This window comes from Lactuca sativa, chromosome 1 (assembly GCF_002870075.4).
Source record: "Lactuca sativa cultivar Salinas chromosome 1, Lsat_Salinas_v11, whole genome shotgun sequence".
Lineage (NCBI taxonomy): Eukaryota > Viridiplantae > Streptophyta > Magnoliopsida > Asterales > Asteraceae > Lactuca > Lactuca sativa.
Window position 1 is genome coordinate 36,128,644 of NC_056623.2, and position 27,193 is coordinate 36,155,836.

Genomic DNA, 27,193 nt, shown 5'->3' on the forward strand with positions numbered 1-27,193 from the left:
TTAGAACTCTTAAATGGACTCTAATTGGACCCACTTCCATTATTTTAATAATTTGGGCCATATTGGGCCTAGAATGAAATAAAATACCCTAATGGACCTTATTGGGCCATAACTAACCTAATTAGCCCTAATGGGCCATAAAAATCATTCCTTGATTTATTTTGGGCCGTGAACCCTCTCCCAAGACCAATTAGGCCAAGAATCACCTAATTGGGCCATAAATGGATTTAAGCACAAAAGGCCCAATTTCTTTTCTTCTTCTCCTCTTCTCAGCCCAACTACACAAATGAGGGGAGGGAGTTGACTTTCCACTTGCCACCTCCTTATTATATTTTGGTCTTCCATGTACCATGATATACTTCCATGCACACCATCACTTCACTTATCTCTCTCTTCTTCTCTCTCTCTCTTTTTCTTCTTCGTCCGAGAACCACAAAGGGAAAGACACACACACACATTTCACTCAAACACTCTCAAAGAAACACTCCTTCTTCATCAAAATTTTCGAGAATTAGAAGCATTTCAAGGAGGTTATTCCACAAAAATCATCATCTTAGGTAAGTTCATGCTTGGATCCATGGTCTATATTCTTTGTTTTATCAAAAATCTCTTCTTAACTCGTTTAAACTCATGATCACCATCGTAGAAACCTCTAAGTTTGAGATCTTCCAAGAAGGCTTGCTAGGACCAAATTTTCTTCATTTCTTCCTTCTAAATCAAAAACAACAAGCAAAGGTGAATTCATACCCCTCTATTTTTTGGTTTTTACAAGTTTTATGGGGGAGAATACAAGTAAAATGTGTAGATGTATGTGTATGTGTGTGCTATGTATGATTTTATGCATGTATGTGTGATTGTAAGTGTTTATGTGGTAAATATGCAACAAAAAGAGAAGAAATCTCGAGATCTATGACATAAGAGGGAAAAAGAACATGATCTAAGGTATACCACACTAAACAAGTCAAGAAAAATACCCTAAAAATTTAAAATAGACATATTGTAACATAAAACAAATTTTGGGGCTTAAATTGTCATATAAACAAAAGTTGGGTGAAAAGTTGCCATTCACGAATTTCATGAGGGTCAAATAAGTCAAAACAGTTAAAATAAATGTTTTTGTGAAAATTATGCTCTTCAAAGGACTTGAAATGTAAATAATAGCTTAATGGGCCAATTTTTGGGCTTTACGGCCCATTAAGCGAAAAGTTGCGAAAAATCTGATTTTCCAAGGGCTAAAATGAAAAATTTCTCAAAACAGGGGATAAAAAGGTAAACAAAATTATTTCTAGGGTTAAAATGCGTTTCTTTACTAAAAAGGACCAAAAATGTAAAGTTTTTGGATTTTGGGCCAAAATTGTAAAGGTTGCAAAAGTTTGGGCTTTGACCGAAAAACACTATTCTGGAAGGGCTGAAACTGTCAAAGAATAAATTTTGGGCTAAAAATATCAATTGAGTTAGTCTATAGGTCAAATGTGTCAAGAAAATGATTTAAGGACTTAAAATGTCTTTTTTTTTTTTTTTTTTTTTTTTTTTTTTTTTATAAAAGGTACTAAAATAGTCATCTTTATTAGAAAAGGGCTGAAATGGGTCAAGCCAACATTTTGAATCAATCCTTTAACTATCAAGATGTTTGAGTCAAAAAATAAAAAATAAAAAAATACAAACTACAACTCTTGAAGATGAATATATGTATAATTCCAAGAATCGTTAACAACAACCGAGCGGCCTCGTGCCAATTCGAAATAACAATCGTCCAATCAAACCTTCCAACAATTATACAATTCCTAAAAACAAGTAAACAATCCAAACTTTGGGCTTGAAAGTCCAATCATGCTTGTTGGGCCTTTGTGACCCATTAACATGATTTTGGGCCCAAGGAATAGTAATAAATGTTATTGGGCCTCCTACGACCCAATTTCATATTTAAGGGACCCTCAATGGCTTTTAAGTGCTATTGGGCCTTAGTGGCCCATTAGTGCAGCTAGTAAGGTCCAAGTAAACAAATACAGGTCGATAATCAATAGTAATCAAGTAAATTGGGATTTAGTGAGTAATAACGGGTGACACCAACGTGTGTCGGTCGTAGTCTGTAGTTATAATCAAAGTCTCCTGGAGGGAGAGTGAGAGGTTGTGTATAGATCTATACGGGGGTGACTCCCCCATACCTCAGTTGTTCGCTACAGTTAGACTCGGCCAGTCTAGGGTGACAAAATCTTAATATCAATTCCGGTGTTCATCAGAGTGCCAAGACAGACAAACTAGTCATTATCATGGATGGTTATAACGACTCACATAAATAAATCCAATATAAATCTAGTAATCAAGGTAATTCAAAATCATTCACGTGATGGATAACCATTCAAACTGTTATATGATATTTTATTTTGGAAAACATTGGGTTTTTCGGGGAAGTTCAACATTTTCACTTGTACGTTTAATACAAAGTTTTTCAATTATACATGTTTTGAAATCATCATGCATATATTTACGGATCTTCACACCTTTTTATAAACAATGGTCTTTTCAAAAAATATCGGATTTTTTGGGTTGTTTTCGTTCAAACTACACAAAACATTTTCATATCAAACCTGCTTATGAACTCACCAACATTCTATATGTTGACCATTTTTCAAAATAACTTGTATTCTCAGGTAACAGGTAAGCTGAGGAATAAGTACCAAGTATGTTAGTGTGTTTTGCTTTTGAAAACTATCAAACAATTTATGTATGGATTTGTAATGTTAAAACAATGTACTCATTGTGAACAATGTCAGCTGTGTTATATTGATGCATGGTGTTGTTTATGTTATGATTCATGTATATTCATTGTGATGATATTCAATTTAAGTCACACGAGCCCTCGGACGTTTCGTTCGTCTGGTTCGAGGGTGTGACACCACTCCAATAAAAACACAATTTTTGTAGGGAAGGATTCCATTGCAAAAAGCTAAAATGCCGTTGTAAAATATGAATAGAAACGTAATTTGGAGCGAAACAGTTCCATCCCAAAAAACCCAGTTGCGAAGGTGTTGCAACGGAAACAATAATTTCGTCGAAAATGTGACAACAGAATGAACTCCGTTGTAGATGGTATTCCATCGTGTATTTCATTGTAGGATGTCGTTGCGAATTCCGTGGTAGTTCTTCCATCACAAATTCCATTGTAGTGGATCTGTAGCAAATTCCGTGGTGATGAATCCCTAGCTAAATCCATTGTGATGACTCCCTAGCTAAATCCATTGCGACGAATCCCTAGCTAAATCCTTTGTGATGACTCCCTAGCTAAATCTATGGTGTTGGTTCCATAGCAAAATCCGTGGTGGTTGTTCCATAGAAAAACCCGTAGTTTATATTCTATAATCGATTCCATAACAAATTACGTAGACGTACTTCCGTAGCAGAGAGCATAGATATGGATGGATAAATAATTTATAAATTAAATACAAATTACTTTGTACTAATATATATAAAAAAAATAACAAAAAAACAAAGAACATTTATATTATAAAATAAAACAATAGATATTTATTACATGGAAAATAAAAAATGGCTAATCTAAAATAAATATTTTGCAATAAACAAATCAACACTTTTTGATCTACTAGTTTTGTAGTTCTTTAAAATGATTAATAACAACCATTTCATATTATAGTTGTTTATTAAGCTTGCTCGATCATTTTGTTGTGTTGGTCATCTTTGACCTTCATTATTTATTTAAGTTCTTTGTGTTGCTCTTTTTGTTTAGTGACAAGCTCCGTCAATTCTTCCACTTCATCAATTTTTTAAGATACTTCTGTTTGTTAATATTAATCATTGGAACCACCTTTGCAAATAAGCCAATATAGGTTCCATTTGTCTTATCACCTATTACCCATTTTCGTTTCAATGGGGACATATTTCCTTATTACAAGTAAAAAAGTAGTTAATATCAATTAATTAACATGTGATAACATGCTAGTACACATGCAGTTTCATTCACTTGTGATAACATGCTAGTTATTCATAAGTTTAGGGCTACATGCATGAAATAGCAGCCTACTTTCATTTACTTGTTTTTTTTTTTCTAGCATTCAAGTTCAGTTTTCTTCTTATCAAGGCATGTACTTTGATAAATGCACTTTTTTTCTTACTAGGGCATTGAACTTTGAGATTACTAACCAACTAGACCATTTTAGTTCAAGTCTTTTCTTATTCTGGCATTATACTTTATTGAAACTTGATTTATACATGGATTTCATTGCTATAATTGAGTTATTTTTCAAAGTAAGTTGCTATAATAGGAATTAATGCAAGTATATTGATATAACGAACAAATCTACGCAATAATAAAAGTAATAATTTCTTTATGCCGCTGGCAAATGCAATTTAACATAACTAAAGGAATAAAAACATAGTGGTAAGGTGAATAGAGGCTAAAAACCTTAAACCTTTGCTATCTCTAATTTACATTTGGTAACCAGTAAATTGGTTAAATCTTGTGATCCTCATCTCCCATTGAGATTTTTTTTTTTATCAAAAGGTGTGTCATTCTCTTATATATATATATATATATATATATATATATATATATATATATATATATATATACATACAGTGGGAGGGAAAGACAAAGTTTAAAGACAGAGGGTGGTGTAGTTTTAGGGTTTCTGTGTAGAGAAAAAGCTTTGATGATCACCTGTAACCTTTGCTATTGGGGTCGGATCATGTAGTTGGGGTGAAGAAAGATAAGACACACGAATCTGAAAATTAAACAAACAACCGATTGATCAAATTGAGGGTCGTTTTTTTCATATCGATGCTTTGTTTATACGAGATGAAAAAAATGTTGATGCCATTAAAGACTTTGTATGTATGTATTTAAATAGAAAATATCTGACTTTTTACTTACTCAAATTTCGTTCAAGAACCTCCAAAACAAAACCCCTGATTTTTGAACTTACCATTTTCAACTTCTGTGGTTCCCCGCCTCTAATCACGAAAAGTGAAGCGAGAAACATACATCAACAACATGAAGGCATGAGGTGTGCAAATGGTTTACAAAGAAGTCAGACACAACAGAACTTCGAAATTCGCCATCTTATATACCTTAACATGTAGATCTTACCTTCAGAATTTAAGTGATTGGTTTAGACAACATATGGATTGGAGGCAGACACACGCCTCTCACATATAAACAACCCATCGTCCTACGATTATTGGTAGTAGCAGAAAAGAATTTCCAAGTTGTATAGTGCTTCGGTTGAAGCAAGAGTAAATACTTGGGTGGGAGTGACGGCTAGAGTTTTTAGAGAGAGCGGATGATTTTCTTGAGTGAGAGAGTCTCTGATATAGTCTTCACCATCATATTGTAATGTCGGCCTCAATTTGTGAGGTAATGTTATACCACTTTATCAAATAAAAATTTGATATTTGGGTCAAAATATAAGCGGGATAATGTAGTGAGATTTATAGAATGGAAATTACGTCAAAATTTGGAAGGGGTGAAAATTTAAATTAAAAGTTGAAATGAAATTTATAAATTTGTATTTTTATTTATAAAGTTTTAAATTTATTTTATCTTCATTTTTTAATTTAGTTTATGAAAATATTTATTTTTTTCAAAAAGAATTTTAAATTTTTATTAAAATTTTTAGTTCGTTTATTAGTATTGTATTATTGTTATTTATAGTTGTATAAATTAGAATTGGTTAATGAACAGAAAAGTTCTGTATAATGTCGTGTATATTCATGAAGACTGAAAACACTATATATAGTACAATCTTAGGGACCTAGGAATGGAAAGAAATCATCTACACTAATTACTATACATATATACAACATCAGATCATTTCCAAAGATAAATCAACCAGCTAGGAATCAGGGAATTAATTAGCTGGGAAATCAATTTTGTGATCTGGTATTTTGGTGAATTTATTGCTGTTCTGTCAACAGCTTGAGTTGTCAACACCCCCTTCAAGCTGTTGAATGGATGTTTTCCATTCCTAATTTGTTAGTGATGCCTTGAAACAAAGAACTAGGGAGTCCTTTTGTTAGAACGTCTGCCAGTTGTTGGTTGCTAGGAATGTAAGGAGTGCATATGAGTCCACTATCTATTTTTTCTTTGATGAAATGGCGATCAATCTCCACATGCTTGGTGCGATCATGTTTTATAGGATTGTGAGCAATGTTGATAGCAGATTTGTTGTCGCAATAGAGCTTCATAACACCTTCATACTTGATACCAAGGTCCCTTTAGGATGATTCGTATCCAAAGAAGTTCACATATGCCTTGAGCCATTGCTCGAAACTCAGCTTCAACACTTTATCTAGAGATGACCGATTGCTTTTTACTTCTCCATGTGATCAGGTTACCTCCAAGAAAGGTGCAATATCCTGAGGTGGATCGGAAATCAAGAGGGGATCCAGCCCAATCTGCGTCTGTATATGCTGCTAAGTCTAGTCTCCCATTTCTTCTAAATAGAATTCCTTTTCCTGGAGTAGCCTTGAGATATTGAAGAACCTTGTATGCGGCTGTTAAGTGTACCTCTCGAGGAGCGTGCATGTATTGGCTGAGTACGCTTACTGCATAGGCTATATCGGGTCGTGTATGTGCTAAATAAATGAACTTCCCAATCAATCTTTGGTAGCGTCCCTTATCAACTTCCTGTCCATCCAGTCCTTTCCTAAGTTTGCACTGTTAATCCGTAGGAATTTCTGAAGGTTTGCAACCCATCATTCCTGTTTCTTTAAGAAGGTCCAGAATATATTTTTGTTGGGAAATAAAAATTCCAGCCTTAGAGTGTGCAACTTCAATTCCTAGGAAGTACTTGAGTCTTCCTTGGTCCTTGATCTCAAATTCCTTTGATAATTGCAATTTCAACATCTTTATCTCTTCCACGTCATCTCCTGTGATGATTATATCATCCACATAGACGATTAATGCAGTAGTCTTCCCGTCTTTTGATCTTTTGACAAATAAACTATGATCTCCCAGACTTTGTTCAAACTTCATTCTTTTCATGGCTTTGGTAAATATTCCGAACCATGCCCTTGGTGATTGGTTGAGACCGTATAAAGCTTTCTTTAACCTGCAAACCTGGTTAGTACCAAACTTTTGATTGAATCCGGGTGGTGGCTCCATATATGCTTCTTCTTCCAAGTCTCCATGTAGAAATGCGTTTTTCACATCAAATTGTTGTAGATTCCAATTGAGATTTGTTGCCAATGACAATAAAAGTCTAACAGTGTTTAGTTTAGCCAGAGGAGCAAACGTTTTATGGTAATCTATCCCATATGTTTGAGTGTAGTCTTTCGCAACAAGTCTAGCCTTATATCTCTCCAATGACCCATCTGCTTGATACTTAAGAGTATATACCCATTTACAACCAATCACCTTTTTTCCTTTCGGTAGTTCAACAATTTCCCATGTTTTATTTTTTTCAAGTGCCCTCATTTCTTCAATCATGGCCTTTTTCCACTCACTATCCCCAAGTGCTTCTTGAACATTTTTTGGAATTGAGATGGCATTTAACTCGGTAAGGAAGGCTCTATGTGATGTAGACAGGTTTGAATACGAGAGAAAATTGGCTATCGGATGTTCTGTGCACTTTCTAGTCCCTTTTCTGAATGCAATTGGAAGGTGATATTCAGGTGGTAAGGAATCAGTTTTTTTACCTGTCTTTTGAGTGTGATCTTGTATCGGGTCTAATGATTGAGCTGCTAGCTTGTCAGGATTTTGTCTTCTTCGCGAGTACACTTGTAGTGGTGGTTCAGTACAATCATTTTCTGTAAGAGGTGGAGTTGAAATAGACTCATCTTGGGCTGTTTTTTCTTGTTCAGAATTTGTTTCAGTTGATTTTTCTTGTTTAGAATAAGTTTCGGTTGATTTGGTAGGATGATGATCAGGTGGACTTGAGATGGATTCAGGCTGGGATTGCGTTTCTTTTAAGTTTATTGGTTGGGTTTCGGGTGTTTGAATTGTAGTTGGTTGATTTGGAGTAGATAAATCAAAAGAAAGAAATTCTAGAGCATTGTCATCTATGCTAGACTCTCTTGGAACACAAACTTGATCATAGAACCCTTGGTTTTCAAGAAATGTGACATCTTTGGAGACATAGGTTTTTGGAGAACTTGGATGATAACACTTGTACCCCTTTTGTGTAGAAGAATATCTAAGAAAAATGGTTTTTAAGGCTCTCGGATCAAGTTTACTCAATTGGTCTTTTTGTTGAATGTGAACATAAGAAACACACCCGAATGTTTTTACCGGAAGGGATGAGTGTTTAAGGTCTAGAAAATGCTCAGAAAGAACATCAATAGGGGATCGACCTTGAAGGAGTCTACTGGGTAATCGATTGATCAAATACGCAGCTGTGCAAATTGCTTCTCCCTAATAAAATTTAGGAACCTTTTTTCGAATAGAAGGGCCCGAGTTATTTCTAAAAGATGACGGTTTTTTCTCTCTGCAATCCCATTTTGTTGCGGGGTTGCGATACAAGAGGATTCATGAATGATACCCTTTGTAGTGAGGAATGGAGACATAACTTGATTAAAATATTTGGTACCGTTGTCGGATCGAATATGTTTAATGCATACTCCAAACTGAGTGAGAATCATCTGATGAAATTGGGGAAAAATAATACTAACATCAGATTTATTTTTCATCAGATAAATCCAAGTAATTCTCAAATAATCGTCGATAAATGACACAAACCATCGGGTTCCATTGATATTAGGGATCTTTGAGGGGCCCCAAACATCTGTATGAACTAAGGAAAAAGGATTAGAAGATCTTGAAGTGCTGATTGGAAAGGGGACTCTATGGTGTTTGGCCATTTGACACACTTCACAATTGAATTCATTGACATTCAGATTTTTAAACAAGAAAGGAAACATTGTTTTTATTAATGCAAAAGATGGATGACCCATCTGAACATGGTGAAGCCAAATTTGAGCCTTATTGGCAGAATGAGTTAAAGAAAAATAAGATTTATAAAGGAAACTACTTCTAAGACCACCACTATTTGTGTCCAGGTAATAAACCCCATCCTCCTCCTTAGCATGCCCAATCATCTTCCCCGTTTTCAGATCCTGAAAATGACAGTAGGTTGGATAAAATGTCACTTTACAATTCAATTGAGATGTAACCTGCTTAATAGAGAGTAAACTGACTGATAATTTTGGGACATGTAAAACCGAATGATGAGTCATGGTTGGAGTGGGTTTGACAGTTCCTTTTCCAGCAATAGAAATTAAAGTTCCGTCGGCAGTTTTTATTTTTTTGTTTCCTGGACATGGGGTGTATGTTGAAAGATTATGAGAGGAGTTCGTCATATGATCAGTTGCACCCGAGTCTACCACCCAAATTCCATTCGATACAGTTGAAGAGCCATTTAAAGGACAGTTTGTAGAGTACTTACCTGACTGAGCCATAGAGCATGAACCTATTGGTTTATCGATTGTGGTGAGGAAGCTGCGAAGTTTCTCAATCTCTTCTCTATTTAACCCGCTGATTTCTTGAATCTCAACAGTTGTGACATCCTGCTGTTGTCCATGGACAACATTAGCTTGATGATTTCCAGGTTGAGACTGCATTTGGTGGTTGTTCCTCGGTTGCCCCTTTCCTCGTAACCTCCAAGAATTTTCTTTTGTGTGTCCTGATTTCTTGTAATGGTTGCAATAGAGGCTTTCTTTGCTTCCCGAAGATCTAAAATTTGTATTGGTTGACCAATTTGGGTGTTTTTGCATCACTGGTTGGGCAATTCTGGTTGTAGAATTACTTGGAGCATGTTGGTTTAAGGCAAGTAAGGCAGAACTATTAGTTGATGTGTTCTCAAGCCGGACACCTCTTCTTCCTTCTTCTCCCCGGATGGTTGAGAAAACCTCATTTAGACTTGGCAAGGTATCCTTGCCAAGGATTTGGATGCGGATTTGGTCATATTCGACATTAAGTCCTGCTAGAAATTCATAGACTCGTTCTCCTTCAACAAAATTTAGCATCATTGCAGCATCATCACTGCATTTCATCTTTATGTTGTGGTAGTAGTCGAGCTCAAGCCACAAATTCTTCATTTTGTTGTAATAATCTGTAACAGAGAGAGTACCTTGTTTGTTTGAGTGAATTTTGGTTTTTATCTCATATACTAAGGCAGCATCATGAACTTTGGAATACATCTGTTTGATGGTATCCCAAATGTCTTTGGCTGTTGTCAGGAACATACAGGTACCACTAATCTCAGGTTGCATTGAGTTCCACAACCACGACATGATTGATGAGTCTTCAACATCCCAAGCAGAAAATGAGGGGTCATTTTCCCTCGGTATAGGACCAGTCAGGTGGCTAAGGTTTCCTTTTCCTTTCAGAAAGGTTCGGACAATTTGAGACCAAACTATGTAGTTGCGGCCATTGAGTTTGAATGATGGCTGTAAATTCTGATACTCTCCGGTTTGGGTTGGTGGGATAGGGTTTGAACTTGATTCATTAGACATGGTGGATTCGGAGACAACAGACATTTTAAGACACAATTTTCTGGAGAGGAATGTTTATAGAGTTGTTATGGCTCTGATACCATGAACATAAAAGTTCTGTAAAATGTCGTGTATATTCATGAAGACTGAAAACACTATATATAGTACAATCTTAGGGGCCTAGTAATGGAAAGAAATCATCTACACTAATTACTATACATATATACAACATCAGATCATTTCCAAAGATAAATCAACCAGCTAGGAATCAGGGAATTAATTAGCTGGGAAATCAATTCTGTGATTTGGTATTTTGGTGAATTTATTGCTATTCTGTCAACAGCTTGAGTTGTCAACAGTTAAATCGTAATAAAACATTTAATAGTATATCAAGATTTATTTGTCATAAAATATGTATTAATCTTTGTAATTGGTAAGTAACATAATCCATAAGCCCTAAGCCCTGCACATAAAACCCTAATCAATCAGCTTTAAGCCTTAAGTCATAATGTAGAAGATATAATCTGATGGCCGACCCCTAATCCATAAGCCATAATTTGTAATTCCTAAGCCTTAAGTCAAAAGTCATAAGTCTTAAAACCTAAACCCTAAGCTTTAAGACAAAAGCACCAAGGCATATAATATAAGCTATATGACATAATCCATAAGCCGTATGCAATAAACTGTATGACATATAAGTTAAAGGGAAGCTGCCTCATGTCATATGCTCAAAGCCCTAAGTCATAATCCATAAGTCATAAGCCTCAAGACCTAGGTCATAAACTCTAAGCCGTAAGCTATAAAACTTAATCCTCAAGCCCTGAACCCTAAACTATAAGCCATAAATTATAAGCTTTAATTCCTAAGCATTAAGACTTAAAGGCTTATGCTCTAAACCCCAATACATAAGCCCTAAGCCATAATACATACACCAAAGTCTTAAACACTAAATCATAATCCATAAGCCATATGTCATACGCTCATTTGACTTAATGCTATAAACCTTAAACCCTAACCCATATGACTTAATCCTATTACCCTTAAATACTAACCCATACAACTTAATGACATAATCCTTAAACCCTAACCCATATGACTTAATGACATAACCCTTAAACCCTAATCCATATGACTTAATGTCATAACCCTTAAACCCTAACCCATATGACATAATGCTATAACCCTTAAACCTTAACCCATATGACTTAGTGCTATAAACCTTAAACCTAACCCATACGACTTGATGTCATAACACTTAAACCCTAACCCATATGACTTAATGTCATCACCCTTAAACCCTAACCCATATGACTTAATGCCATAACCCTCAAATGTGAACCCATATAACTCAATGCCATAACCCTTTAACCCTAATCCATATGAATTAGTGTCATAATCATTAAACACTAACTCATATTACTTAATTCCATAACCCCTAAACCCTAACGCATATGACTTAGTGTAATATCCCATAAACCCTAACCCATGTGGCTAATGTGATAATACTCAAAACCCTAACCCGTATGACTTAATGACATAAACCTTAAATCCTAACCCATATGACTTAATGCCATTACCCTTAAACCATAACCCATATGACTTAATGTCATTACACTTAAACCCTAACCCGTATGACTTAATGTCATTACCATTAAACCCTAAACCATATGACTTAATGTCATTACCTTTGAACTCTAACCTATATAACTTAATGACATTACCCTTAAACCCTAACCCATATGAGTTAATGCTATAAACCTTAAACCCCCAACCCATACGACTTAATGCCATTACCCTTAAACCCTAACCCATACTACTAGATGTCATAGCCCTTAAACATTAACCCATATGACTTAATTACATAACGCTTAAACCCTAGCCCTATGAATTAATTACATAACCCGTAAACCCTAACCCATATGGCTTAAAGCCATAACCCTTAAACCCTAAACCATATGACTTAATGAGATAATCCTTAAACCCTAACCCATATGATTTAATACCATAACCCTTAAACCCTAACCCATGTGACTTAATGCCATAACCCTTAAACCCTAACTCATATAACTTAATGTCGTTACCCTTAAACCCTAACCCATATGACTTAATGTCATCACACTTAAATCCTAACCCCAAATTGCCATGTGGCATTACTATAACCCTTAAAATAATGTTCAAACTTCTCATAGTCATCTCACATGCTACCCAATACATGAGATGAAAACATGCACATTGTTAATTATAAAAATCATTTCAATTTAACAAAACCATATATATATATATATATATATATATATATATATATATATATATATATATATATATATATATATATATATCATATGGTATATTTTATTTAAGTTTTAAAAAAAACAATAATAATCAATATACTAATTTTTTGAACTAACATCAGTTAAAAAACCAAAGGAGGAGTATGGAATCATCCTAAAAAATACGAAACTCCTCCTCCTCCCCTTTTGTTTCCTGCGGGAAAGGAAATTCCTAAAAATTAGAAGCCCCCACCTCCAAAAATTCATCGATTCAAGAAACGAAATCCCCAAAAATCAGTGTGAGTTTCTTTCCTTTTCATTCAATTAGATTTTTTTTGCATCTTGATTAACCCAATCATCACAACTCCATATTTTAATGTGTGTTTCTTTCTTAGTGGTATTGTTGATAAGGCATTACGTATTGTATGTGTTAAAAATTAGGCTCTCATTTACCCACTTCCCTTCTCTATAATCCAATATACTCCCATTATCTCTCAAAAAATAAATTAAACCCCTGGATAACCCTATTCGGTCATCACCACCACAAACCTTCTTCATCGACACGACCTCATCTCACTCACCACTCACCATCACTGATTTATTGCTGCCACCACCTTCTACATCTTAGTTAAGACACCATTGTTACTATGATCTTGATAAGGTTAAGAAATTGTAGAATCTGGCCATATTATTCTGATTTTTTATTTGTATTCACAAATCTTGATTTTATTTTGGTCATTATACAAATATAGAGGTGCATATTTTTATTTGAACAGTGAGAGTAAAAATTTACATTTATGCTCTACGTAATATTGTCGTTTTGTTTTGACAATGTTTTGTGGGGTTGTGAAATAGATTACTTCGAATTTTCATGGTGTATTATTGCTTGCTTTTTCACTTTTATTCTAATAGAGTTTCAACTATTTACTTTGTGGTTATTTCTTCTTACAGATAGAAGTGTCCACAACTGAAACCAATACATTGACACAAACAAGGTAATGGTTCTTGAGGGAGATGAATAGGGGAAGCCTACAAACTTTGGCTTAGATACATTTTTCTTGTTTGTTCTTATAGATAGAACCATGGATAAAAACACATCTTTACTCTCTTATTTGATTCATGTTGCTAGGAGTGATAAATCATTGGAGTTCCTGGGTGTTTTTATTGCTTTGAAAGTTGCGCTCTACAACATTTTGTTGCCATATTGGTGTTTAATACTTTTACAAATCTTCTTTGGTGCATAAGTTAGGGTTGACAAGCTTTCTTGATGCTGCTAATCAATGCTGGCTGAAAAAATGTGCCCTCTCAAAAACTGGATGTTCATTTAAAGTTGGTTGCTACTCTTTTGGCTGATATAAAAGGTGTTCTTTCAAAGTTCGATGCTAAAATTGGTGCTCTGCCAAAGTTGGTTGCTACAATATGTGATATCTAAAAGTAGTTGTTTTATCTTAGTTATATTGTCCTTGAAAATTGTATCTCCTTAGAGCCTTTTATTCAGCTGTAGGTATAAACTTTTTTTGGCGCAACTGCCTGCTGCCTTTGGTTTTTATAAAATCCTTGTCGTTAAAAAAACATATTTGATTATGTTATTTTGTCTCCCATATTGAATTCTTAGCCAATTTACCTTTTTAATCTCCTTGATTGATCTTCAAGTTATTGTTTAGTGTGGTTTTATTTTTGTAATTTGTGTTAAAATTTTCATTTTCATAATTCGCTACATGTTTAGGGAACTATTGTGAAGAATTTAGGGTCAATTTGGTATTTTTCAAATAATATCAAGTCTGGACAATTTGGTATTTTTCTTTAAATCTCGTTAAATTATCTCACTTTTCAATCAAATTTAAACTCGTAGAATGTATATTATATATCACAAAAAAAACATCATTAATTATTTTTTAAATTATTTTTGTTTTACATATAATATAATATTTTGTATCACTTAAAATAAGAACATGACAAAATTTTGTATCAATAATTACTTGGACATAATGACAAGCAATAACAATTAGTGAGACAATCAAATAAATGAAAAAAATAACTAAGAATATGTAAATTACTTAAACATACTATAACTAATGATAGGAGATTAAAATCATGAAGAAGCTTATCAGGATCTAATATGTTTTCCATGAGAATCAACACTCAATTTTGACTGCATGAATGTTAAAAGATCTTGTGCTACTCAAGGGTTGAGTGATAGTAGGCTTGCATTAATAGTGAGTTTTATTCAAAATACATGAAGAAAAAAGGAAAATGGTTTCTTCGATCCTAAACCCCTACACACAAAATGTACCGAAAAATATGGAACTCGTCAAAATACCAAAATAATTCATTAACAATATTAGTAACAAAACATCAATGGTTAATTTACTCCATAGAAAAATAGCTATGATTTTCGTAGCAAATTTCCATAGCAACATAACTATGAATTATAATACCTAAGCAAAATTTCAACGAAATATATTTTCGTAACAAAAGTCATTACAAAATAGCAATGTGAATTTACTCCATAGCAAATCATCTACGGAATTGATTTCCAATAGCTAATATATCTTGCTAAATAACTATAAAATATTAATTCCTAACAAAGTCTGTAACAATCTTTTCAACGGATATTGGATCTATAGTTAAACTTCAACGACTTTTATTTCAGTTGCAAATTTCCATTGGTAAATAGCTATGAATTTGATCTCCTTAGCAAATTTGCTATGAAATTTAATTTCGTAACAAAATTCCTAACAACATAGCTAGATTTTTTTTCCCATAGCAAAACAAGCAACGAAAATAAAATTATGTAGCATAATTTCGTTGGTAAATAGATACGAATGCTACTTCCATAGCAAACAATTATGGAATGTTATTTTGTTGAAAAAATTCGTTTGTAGATTAACCACACTATTTAATTCCCTAGCAAAATTACAACGAAAAGTTTTTTCGTATAAAAGTTCATTGAAAATTTGCTACGAATAGGTTTTCCATAGAAGTATCGGTAGCAATATACCAACGGATTTCGAGTCGGTAACAGTTTCTATAGCAATTCCTATGTTCGCTACCAAAAATTAATTCTGTAAAAAATATGGTAGCAAATTAGCTATGGAATGAAATTCCATTCCAGGATCCGTTGTAGAATAACAACGAAAATGCAATCCATAGAAACCTTTCCTGGTAAAATCACATTTTTCTTGTAGTGTACATCGAGCAAGTCCCTCAAGACCTCAAATTTAACTAACTCACCTAGGTCAACACCATTCAAACCCAAACTGACATGGATACTAAGGCCCAAACAACCATGAGTCCCATCATTAGTATGAACAACCATCACCGATCGGATCAATAGATACGAAAACACTTGCCCTAGATCATGGTATCAAATCATGCTATCTTCCCCGGCCCGCTCCTTAGAATCCCTAGAATTTTCCTCGATTTGAGTGCGGTTCCTGTGCTTCCAGTAGTACGTGTTGGAAGTGTGTGCAAGGTCATTAACTATTGGTGATATTTCTAATAATAGCAGGGTCCTCTAGGGTTGCCTTCAAGACTCAAATAAAGTAGAACAAATATAGGAGGAATTAGTTTATTAATTATTATGGTTTAATAACTAATCAGAAAATAATTGGGAAACAATTTGGGAATTAATTAACAAGTTAATTAACAGAAGGGTTAAATATCGATTAATCAATAGTTGGTTAATCAGGAATATTCCAGAACCCTTGGAAAAAGGGCGGTGGACAAAAATTCCATTTGGATAAGGGAAATTTCGTTCATAAGGTTATCCCATCCAACATGGGTTTAAGGATAAAACCCTAGAAAGTATCCAAGACTATAAATAGGGCCTTAGGGATTCATTCCTCCTTGCGCATTCTTGGCTTGAATTTTCGCCACCACCTTTCTCCCTCCTTGTAGAAGAACTCTCCTTATAGTTCATCTCCTCCTAGTCATTTTTTGATTCTAATATTTTGAGTTCATTCGGTGTGAACCAATAGAGGGATTCTGGTTCGGATCCTTTTCATCCAAACAAGGTGGCACGCACGAGGAGTCAAGCGTGAAGATCTTTGGTTGCACAAGAGGTATATGTTCTTCCTTTGTATTGTCTAGTTCATAGGGTAGAAGTAATAGTATGAAACCATACATCCATAGGTTTCATGTACACTTAGGTATATCGTTGTTTTATCGATTTTTCCGCTACCTTGTCTGAGTGTATTTGATGCTTATATAACCTAATAGTGGTATCAGAGCCATTGGTTCATAATGACATTCACCCTAGATTCATGTTTTTTGAAAATACTTGTTTGAAATTTTATGATAGAATAATAATTGAAAAATTCGTAATTGTTAAAACACTAGTCGCAGCTCACGACGAGAGAGCTAGGAGCTCACAACGTGAGCTCGACAAAATTAAGGTTTCAAATTTTCTTCCAATTTTCAAATATGAAGGTTTATTAAATATGAATAAATAAAAAATTTAAAATGTTTTAAATCTAGAAAATTGATAGATATTCTTTAAATGTGTTTATATGTATTTGAATATTTTTATTTATTATTTAATTACTGAATTTAAATATTTGATATTATAAATTGTTATATTACATCCTTGTAATTATTTGGAATTAATAAATAGGAAACTAAATTTAAAGAGTTTTAAATTTAACCCTTGTATATATGTAAGATCCATATCTATTATATGTATAAGAGAATTACAATATGCGTCCTCGCATATTTTAAATATTGACATAGTTAGTCTTACCGCGACTAGGCTCACCCGTTCTATTGTAGGGGTTTAAGGAGGTCTCTATGATTCATAATTAGGCCAGTTTTTAATATGCTTCGTGTTTACCACCCTCACAACCCTATTTCATTTTGAGAATGTAGTTACCGAAAGGGTTTGATAGTGATAATGGTCAATCAAAAATTGTTCTAAATACAAGTGTAAAACAAAATCCTGTTTTATTTATTTGAAAGTGAATCTTATGTTGTCCATAAAAATTTCACATACTCTTTATATCTTATTAATGGAGCTCGTATGGTTAACCGGCACGTCAATTTGATAGTATAGGTAGATAATGATGTGAGACTTGCGATTCTCAAGCATAACTTGAGTTGGGGACCACACAATTTTGTATGGGTGATTCACAATCTATTCAATGATCCGCGACATCCGCGTCATTGAAATTGAGATGAACATAATCTGAGATTAATATGCCATTGATATTCAATGAATCTCAAATATCTAGGAATTTAATAGTGATTGAAATTGACAAAGAGTTTTGTCTATCTAAAATAACTTTATGGTGTGTTTACGACATCCCTTTACACATCATGGAGCCAAATATGGATCCTAGCCTTAATATAATAATTTGTTTTAGGGTGATTATTAATTAAGGATTTATATCAAACTAATTGGAATCTTATCTTTTGTAGATGTCGATCCCAGTCAATAACAACAACAACAATCTTCCTTCTCCTCCTCCTCTAACTCAAAACTCAAGCTTCTCTCTAATGTCAGTTCTAAAGAAGGAAAGGCTCAATGAGGATGGATCCAACTGTCTTGATTAGATTAGGACCTTGAGATTCACGTTGAGATATGAGAATAAAGAGTATGTTCTCGAAGCTGATGTTCCCATACCTAGAGAGAATGCTACCCTAGAAGAATTTACTTCCTACAACAAGCACTACGATGAATCAACCAAAGTGGCTTGGATTATGTTAGCGACTATGGCTTCTGGTATCTAGAAGAAATTTGAAAATTTGGTGGTGTTTTACATAAACCAACAGCTGAAGGACATGTTCCAAGAGCAAGCTAGGTAAGAACGATTTGAGATCGTTAAGTCCCTCATGGCATGTAAACAACAAGAAGGAGCTGCTGTGTGTGTGCACATCCAAAAAATGAAGTCGTGCATAGACAGAATTGGAAATCTAGGTGTCAAGCTGCCTAAGGAGTTGAGCATTAACATGGTCTTGATCTCGCTTAGTTGTTCATATTCGCAGTTTATCATGGAATTTAATATGAACAACCTCGATATGACCTTGATGGAATTGCATGGCATGCTCAAGATAGCTGAAGTGGGCATGAAGAAACCCAACAAATCTAACTCTACTACACTGGTCTTAGCCATTGATCGTGGTTCTGCTAAAAGGAAAAGGGTTTCTCATCCCAAAGGAAAGGGAAAGGGTAAGGTCGGATAGTCTGACCAAGGCCCTAAGAGAAAGGTCTAAGCCGAGATAGCTCCTTGTGCTGATCCAAGTGAGGCCGGTTGTTTTTACTGCCACTCAAAGGGACATTGGAAGCATAATAGCCCTAAATACCTCGAGGACCTTTAGAAGGGAAAAGTCTAGGTGGCTGGCACCTCAGGTATGTTCATGATAGAACTCCATAGCACATCTACTTTTAACTCTTGGATTCTTGATACATGATAGAACTCCATAGCACATCTACTTGCTTACTTGATGTAGGGACTAAGGAAAAGTAGGAAGTTGAGGCATGGTGAGCTTAACCTAATCATGGGAAACAGACACAAATCAGTTGTTACAAGGATTGAGAACTATGAGCTCTTGCTTAGTTGTGGTGTTTATGTTAGTTTATTAAATTATTGCTACTCGCCTGATATGGCATGAAACATTATTTCTTTTCATGCACTTTATAAGGATGGTTTTCAATTTTCGTTTGATAATGATAATGATGAAATTTTGGTTTATAAGAATGGCTGTTTTATTTTCAACGCTAGTCCTTGTAAAGGTGTGTATGAACGTATTGTTAGCATTTGTCAAATTGATAAACTATTATTGAATGTTGGTTCGTCTAATAGTGAATTAGATAAATCATGTTTGTGGCATTGTCGACTTAGCCATATTAATAAGAAGCGCATCGCCAAGATCCAAGAAGATGGGATCTTGGAATCATTTGACCTCAAATCGGATGATGTATGCGAATCTTGCTTACTTGGCAAGATGACAAAGGCACCATTCACAGGCCACTATGAAAGAGGCAAGAATTTGTTGGATCTGATCCACATAGATGTTTGTGGACCATTAAAATCTGCCACAAGCCATGGAGAAAGATACTTCGTGACTTTTACTGACGATTTTTGTAGATATAAGTATATTTATCTAATCAAGCATAAGTCAGAAACCTTTGAGGTGTTCAAAGAGTTTCAAAACAAAGTAGAGAACCAATTGGGCAGAAAGATTAAAGTGTTTCACAATTGTCTCCTCCCAGAACATCACAATTGAATGGTGTGGCTGAGAGAAGAAATCAAACACTATTAGACATGGTTCAATCTATGATGAATCAAGCTACAGTTCCGATATATTTTTGGGGGTATGTCTTAGAGAAAACCGCCCACATCCTAAACCTCTTACCTACTAAGAAGTTTGCTAAAACACCCTCTGAAATGTGGAGTGGGACACCTCCTTCTCAAGCACATTTAGAAGTTTGGGGTTGCGAGGCTTTTGTTTGTCGCAAGGAAAATGATTTGCTCGAACCTAGATCAGAGTAGTGTTACTTCATTGGTTATCTACAAAAGTATTTTGGATACTTGTTTTACAAGCCTTCTGAGAACGAAGTGTTTGTTGCTCGAAGGGGATTCTTCCTCGAGAGGGATCTCATTTCCAAAGAGGACATTTAGAGCCATATCAACCTTGAAGAGCTTCAAGATTCAAGTGAAGAAGAACCTTTAGTAGACACTAGCACTCAATCTGAGGTGCAACTACCTGTTGAGGAACCTCAACCCATTGAGGAGCCTCAAACTAAGGCAGAGCAACCTGTTGAGCAAAATGATATATCTCCACCTCCCTTTTGCAGATCCAATAGAGTCATCTTCCTCCTAAGTTCTACAGTTTCCATTTGACCACAAAAGGATACGTATTGATCAGTGATCGTACACTGGTTGATATGCATGAGCCATCCAACTTTAAGGAAGCGATGACAGGCCCTGAGGTTGTAAGTGGAAGGAAAACATGGAGAGCGAGATTCATTCCATGTATGACAACCAAGTTTGGAATTTGGTTGATCCCACACTTGGAATTAAAACTGTTGGGTGCAAGTGGATTATGAGGAAACTTTTTCACCGGTAGCCAATATTAAGTCTATTAGGATACTACTTGCCATAGAAGCCTTTCACAAATATGAAGTATGGCCAATGGATGTGAAAACCACTTTCCTTAATGGAAAACTCACAAAGGAAGTGTATATTGCACAACCTGAGGGTTTCATAGATCCAAAACATCCAAATAGAGTGTGTAAGCTTGAAAGGTCCATATATCGATTGAAACAAGTGTCTCACAACTGGAACCTTTGCTTTCATGAAAAGATCAAAGAGTTTGGATTTTCAAGAAGTGAAGGTGAGTCCTGCGTATATATCAAAGCTAGTGGGAGTAATGTAGTCTTGCTAGTATTTTATGTGGATGACATACTCCTTATAGGAAACGATATCCCGACGTTGCAAGGTACTAAGATGTGGCTTGGGAGTTGTTTCTTTATGATGGATCTATGAGAGGCTGCATACATACTTGGTATAAGGATCTATAGAGATAGATCAAAACGTCTAACAGGACTGAGCCAAAGTACATATTTGGATAAGATCTTGAAGAGGTTCACGATGCAAGACTCCAAGAAAGGTTTTCTACCTATGCAACATGGCATCAAATTGAGTAAGACTCAATGTCCTAGTTCTAGTGATGAAAAGGTAAGAATGAGTCAGTCTTGTATGCTTCTGCTATAAGATCAATCATGTAGGCCATGACATGTTCTCGACCTGACGTCTCATTTTCTCTAAGCATGGTGAGTCGTTTTCTGGACAACCTAGGCTATAGTCATTGGACATCAGTAAAGAACATTTTCAAATACCTAAGAAGAACAAAGGATATGTTCTTGGTATATTGTGACATCCCCATTTTCACGGCCAGAAAAGACCGATTTTGTTTATGCTTGTTTAAAAATTAGAGTACCATTTTAAAGAAAAGTGTTGCGGAATTTGTTCCCAAAAGAAAATATGATAAAGGTTTGTAACAGCCCGAAATCTCAGGTATTGTTAAATTATGTTTTTGGGGTGATTTAAGAGGGGACTCGGCGAGTTGGAGCCTAGACTCACCGAGTAGGATCGCAGACTTGGTCGCGGGTTCGCGACTGGACTCGACGAGTCCAGATATGGACTCGGCGAGTCTACGCTGTTTAGCGAAAACCCTAACCGTTCAGGTTTGGGAAGTATAAAGGAGACTTATTGGCCGTCATTGTTCATTTTAGCCTTCTGAGAAGAACCCTAAATCGATTATGTGCATCTGGAGCAACGATTATAGGCCATTGTTGATTATAGAAGAGTGGTTGTGCAAAGAAGAGAAGGGATTGGCTAAAGGAGCAGCAAGGGAGTCACATTCTGAGGATTGGGGACACAGAGGATACATCATCCAGGTAAGAATTCGAGTATACTCTTCTATTTTGATGTGATTATGGAATTAGGGTTTATGGAACCCTTTTGTGAATAGATTGAATGTTACCCTAGTCCCCATGTCGATTTTAACCCTGTATTGGGACCTTTGGAGGTCCAGAATGTCCCATGTCTGTGCATTTCGGGAATTGATGAAGGTTTTGGATTGGAATCCTTATGCCTTAGGTCAAAATGTAAATTATGAATCATATGGTGTATCATGAGCACTGAAATGAGGACTTTACGTGATGGATCAGCCTAGGAAGGCCAGACCTAGGAATGGTCGAAGCAGTTTTGACCTTAGGATGCAGTTTGAGCGGTTGCATGGCATGGACTCGCCGAGTTCGATGAACAGACTCGGTGAGTAGCTTGAAGATTAACTGGGACTCGTCGAGTTGTTCTTCAGACTCGACGAGTTGAGTCGGGGTGGCCCCGCGATTCTTCCAGGAGTAACTCGTCGAGTCAAGGAGGATACTCGACGAGTAGATAGGGAATCTCAGAGAGTTGGAGGACGTCTAGACTCGCCGAGTCGACATGGTACTCGCCGAGTCCGGACGAGTTGACCGTTGACTGTTGACCAGAGTTGACCTAAGTCTGACTTCTTAGGGATAGTCACACTTAGAAGATATAAGTGTTAATGAGAGATTTGTGATGTTATAGGGAGGTTGTAGCTCGTCGGATTGTGCACGAGTGATTTCAGGATTTGCTAGCTTTTAGCATTCACGAGGTGAGTCTTCTCACTATACTGTACCCGGAAGGGTTTGACTGTGTGACCGGAAGGTCAGATATGATATGTGATATGTATGCTATATGTGGTAACTTATTTGTTGTTTGTGCTATGTATGTCATGGGCCGGAAGGCGATTATATTATGGGCCGGAAGGCAAAATGTTATGGGCCGGAAGGCGATATGTTATGGGCCGGAAGGCAACATGTTGTGTGATGGACCGGAAGGTCGGCGTGGGTAGGACCGGAAGGTTTACCCAGCAGGGACGGAAGTCCCCTGAGACACATGGACCGGAAGGTCAAGGCCTGGAAAGGCGTATGTGTGTAAGTTGTATATTGGGGAACTCACTAAGCATTTATGCTTACAGTTGTTATATATGTGTCTCAGGTACTAGCGAGGACCGTGGGAAGGCGCCGGCGTGATCGATATACACTGAAGGATGCTTTTATGATCTTGGGATTTAGACAATTTGTATTTGACATGATACTTAAATTATTTATGCCTTGTTTTGAATGGAAATACTTTATTTTTAAAATGAAAAATTTATTTGAAAATTTGCGTTGTTACAATTGGTATCAGAGCCTTGGTTTGAGGGATTCGGGTGCACCTTCGGGAGTAACTAAACTCAAACCGAGGATTTGAGGAAAACGTTTTAAATAAAGGCATAAACTTTTGTAAATGGTTTTGTGGTAAGCAAGAAAGTAGCAGTGTGTACGATCAGTCAGCGCCCGAACGGTAAAGATCCCCAAAATACCTTACAATATTATATGATATGAATTGTTATGCATGTTAGAAGACTAGGTATTCATGATAGGACTAGAGTGGCCTAATTTGTGATGCCTTAGTCTAGGGAAGTTTGCCGATATGGGATGCTTTGCTAGTGTGCGGGTAGATAGTGCATAACAGAAGTAGAGTACTCACTATCCGGGGTTTGGGGAGGAAGACTTGGGATGAATGCTGATGCGGTGTGGCCGGTAGTATTGGGCCCGTACTACCGAAGACACCGGGTCAGTGGGAGACCCAAGTAAGAATCCCTGGATATCGGAGACTGAGTAGGGTTGCGTTATCGAGTGCAATTATTCTCGATGGGGTCTCTGATAGTTTTATGTTGTATTTCAGAGACATCATGGTTAGACCACGCCACGAAGCGAGTTCGAGCGGTGTGAGTGACGAGGAGATTTGTCAGATGATTCACGAGGAGGTAGCTGCGGCGATCCGGGCCGAGATCCCGGAGATGTTTGGGTCTATTAAGACCACCCTGATGGAGACGTTCGAGGAGCGGTACGCCGCATTGACTGAAGCTGCAGCCGCTGCAGCTACCGCAGCTGTGGCCGCTGCCAGGCCACAGGGGGGTGACTCGTTGCTGTTCCGGGAGTTCAGCAACACGAAGCCACCAGAGTTCGATGGGACGCAGGATCCGATTGCTGCGATGAGGTGGATCGCGGATATAGAGGGGTGCTTCTACACTTGTTCATGCCCGGAGCACCTGAGGGTACGGTTCGCTTTGAACCAGCTCCGTCTGGGAGCGAAGGACTGGTGGAAGTTCGTGACGGCGAACTTCACTTTGGCAGAGATTACAGCAGTGACTTGGGAGGGGTTTACTGCTATGTTCAGGGACGAGTACGTTCCCCCGATGGAGAGGGAACGATTGGTTCAGGAGTTCTTAACCCTCAAGCAGGGTACTGATTCTGTTGCGGTGATCACGCGGAAGTTTCATGAGAGGGCGATGTTCTGCCCCGAGCTGGTGTCCACTGATCAGGCTCGGATGAGCCAGTACTTGGGAGTGTTGAGGAGGGATATCCGGGAGTTTGTGTCAAACTCCACTTACCATACTTTTGCTGAGCTTCAGGCGAATGCCAGGAAGCGCGAGATCGAGTTGGAGACCCAGGCCAGGGAGGAGGCCGAGTCTCAGCGGGTGGACCAGTGACCGGCTCAGTCCCAGCCGGCAGTCAAGCGGATAAAGTCCGCCGATTCGAGGACAGGAGGTTCGAAGAGCCGCACTTGCGGGAAGTGCGGCAAGAGTCATGATGGGGTATGTCGATCTGGTGCTTGCTACAAGTGTGGCAAGGAGGGGCACATTGCTAGGGAATGCCCCAAGGGGTTTACGGTTTGATTTCATTGCAACCAGACAGGCCATAGGAAGGCTGAGTGCCCTCAGCTTCTTCAGGGATCTGCACCTGCTGCCAGAGCTACTGCGACTCGACCGGTGAAGGACGAGGCCCCGAGGGCTCGGGGGAGAGCCTTTCAGCTGACTGCGGAGGAGGTCCGCGCTGCGCCCGATGTTGTGGCAGGTATGCTGTAATTCATGTATTTATTTTAAAGTTGAGATGTTATGCTTATGTTATTATATGCGTAGGTACTTTCCTTGTGAACTCTGTGCCTGCCTTAGTGTTATTTGACTCGGGTGCGAGTAGGTCCTTTGTATCTTTAGCCTTTAGTCAGCATATCAGCGTTAGTCATGAGTCGTTGAGTCGACCTTTGAGAGTTTCTATAGCTGACGAGAAAGTGATTTATGCCACGGAGGTTCTTCGAGGATGCGTGCTAGAGATTTTCGGGGTTGAGTTCCCGATCGACCTGATTCCTATTACGATGGGAGACGTCTGTGTCATCGTGGGCATGGACTGGTTGAGCCGATTCGGCGCTGTCATCGACTGTGAGCGTCAGTTGGTGACTATACGAGACCATAGTGGGGGAGTTCTTTCGGTGTACGGCGAGGGTACCCGTTCGGGATCAGCTTTTTGTTCGGCTGCTAGGGCGAGGCAGTGTCTACAGCAGGGCTGTAAGGGTTTTGTGGCATATGTGATGGATACGCGGGAGGTTTCTGAGAGACCGAAGTCAGTTGAGGAGGTCCCTGTGGTGCGTGAGTTTCCAGATGTTTTCCCCGAGGAGCTGCCGGGAGTACCTCCTGTGAGGCAAGTAGAGTTTGGTATCGATCTGGTTCCGGGGGCCGTGCCTATTGCTAAGGTGCCTTATCGTCTTGCACCTCCAGAGATGCAAGAGCTGTCCTCGCAGCTCTAGGAGTTGCTGCGGAAGGGATTCATTCGGCCGAGCAGTTCGCCGTGGGGAGCACCTATTCTGTTCGTCAAGAAGAAGGATGGTTCACACCGGATGTGCATTGATTACCGGGAGCTGAACAAGTTGACGGTCAAGAACCGTTACCCGTTACCGAGGATCGATGATTTATTCGATCAGTTGCAGGGAGCATCTTGGTTTTCCAAGATCGATCTGAGGTCAGGGTACCATCAGGTGAGAGTGCGGGATGAGGATGTTCAGAAGACAGCGTTTAGAACGCGATATGGGCATTATGAGTTCGTGGTGATGCCTTTCGGGCTCACCAATGCCCCGGCTGTGTTCATGGATCTCATGAACAGGGTATGCAGGCCGATGTTGGATCGGTCAGTGATTGTATTTATCGACGACATTCTGGTGTATTCGAGATCTAGAGAGCAGCATGAGGAGCATTTGAGGGAGGTCCTTGAGGTATTGAGGTCGGAGAAGCTTTATGCAAAGTTCTCCAAATGTGATTTCTGGTTGCGGGAGGTCCAATATCTAGGACATGTTGTTAATCAGAAAGGGATATTGGTCGATCCGGCCAAGGTTGAGGCGGTGATGAGTTGGGAGGTGCCGAAGTCACCCTCTGAAATCAGGAGTTTCCTTGGGTTGGCAGGGTACTATAGGAGATTTATTAAGGATTTCTCCAAGATCGCAGTGCCGCTCACCAGATTGACCCGGAAGGGTGTTGCATTCTCATGGGGGCCCGAGCAGCAGACCTCCTTTGAGACACTTCGCCAGAGGTTGTGCGAAGCCCCGGTATTAGCTCTCCCGGAAGGAATGGAAGATTTTGTAGTATATTGCGACGCATCGATTTCGGGACTGGGTGCAGTGTTGATGCAGAGGGGTCACGTGATAGCGTATGCGTCGAGGCAGCTGAAGCCTCATGAGGCGAGATATCCCACGCATGATTTAGAGTTGGGGGTAGTAGTGTTCGCTCTCAAGATTTGGCGTCACTACTTGTATGGGGTTCGATGTACGATATACACGGACCATAAGAGCTTGAAGTATTTGATGGATCAGCCCAACCTAAATATGCGACAAAGGAGGTGGTTGGATGTGGTCAAGGATTATGACTGTGAGATCCTGTACCACCCAGGCAAGGCTAATGTGGTAGCCGATGCATTGAGCCGCAGGGCGGAGAGCACTCCATTGCGAGATGTATGCTTGAGACTGACTGTGATGACTCCAGTATTGGATGCTATTCGTGGGACACAGGCCGAGGCTGTGCGACCAGAGATGCAGAAGAAAGAGCGGGTTGTGGGGTTAATTTCAGATTTCATT

The 27,193-nt window shown here is 37.9% G+C and overlaps 1 long non-coding RNA gene across 1 annotated transcript; it reads left to right on the forward strand.

Annotated features, from left to right (window-relative positions):
• The first annotated feature begins 12,892 nt into the window (after nt 1-12,892).
• Nucleotides 12,893-14,324, forward strand: LOC122195861 (uncharacterized). The gene is made up of 3 exons (XR_006186820.1): nt 12,893-13,015; nt 13,668-13,711; nt 13,846-14,324. It is a non-coding gene; the product is annotated as an uncharacterized LOC122195861 (long non-coding RNA).
• Nucleotides 14,325-27,193: the final 12,869 nt, after the last annotated feature.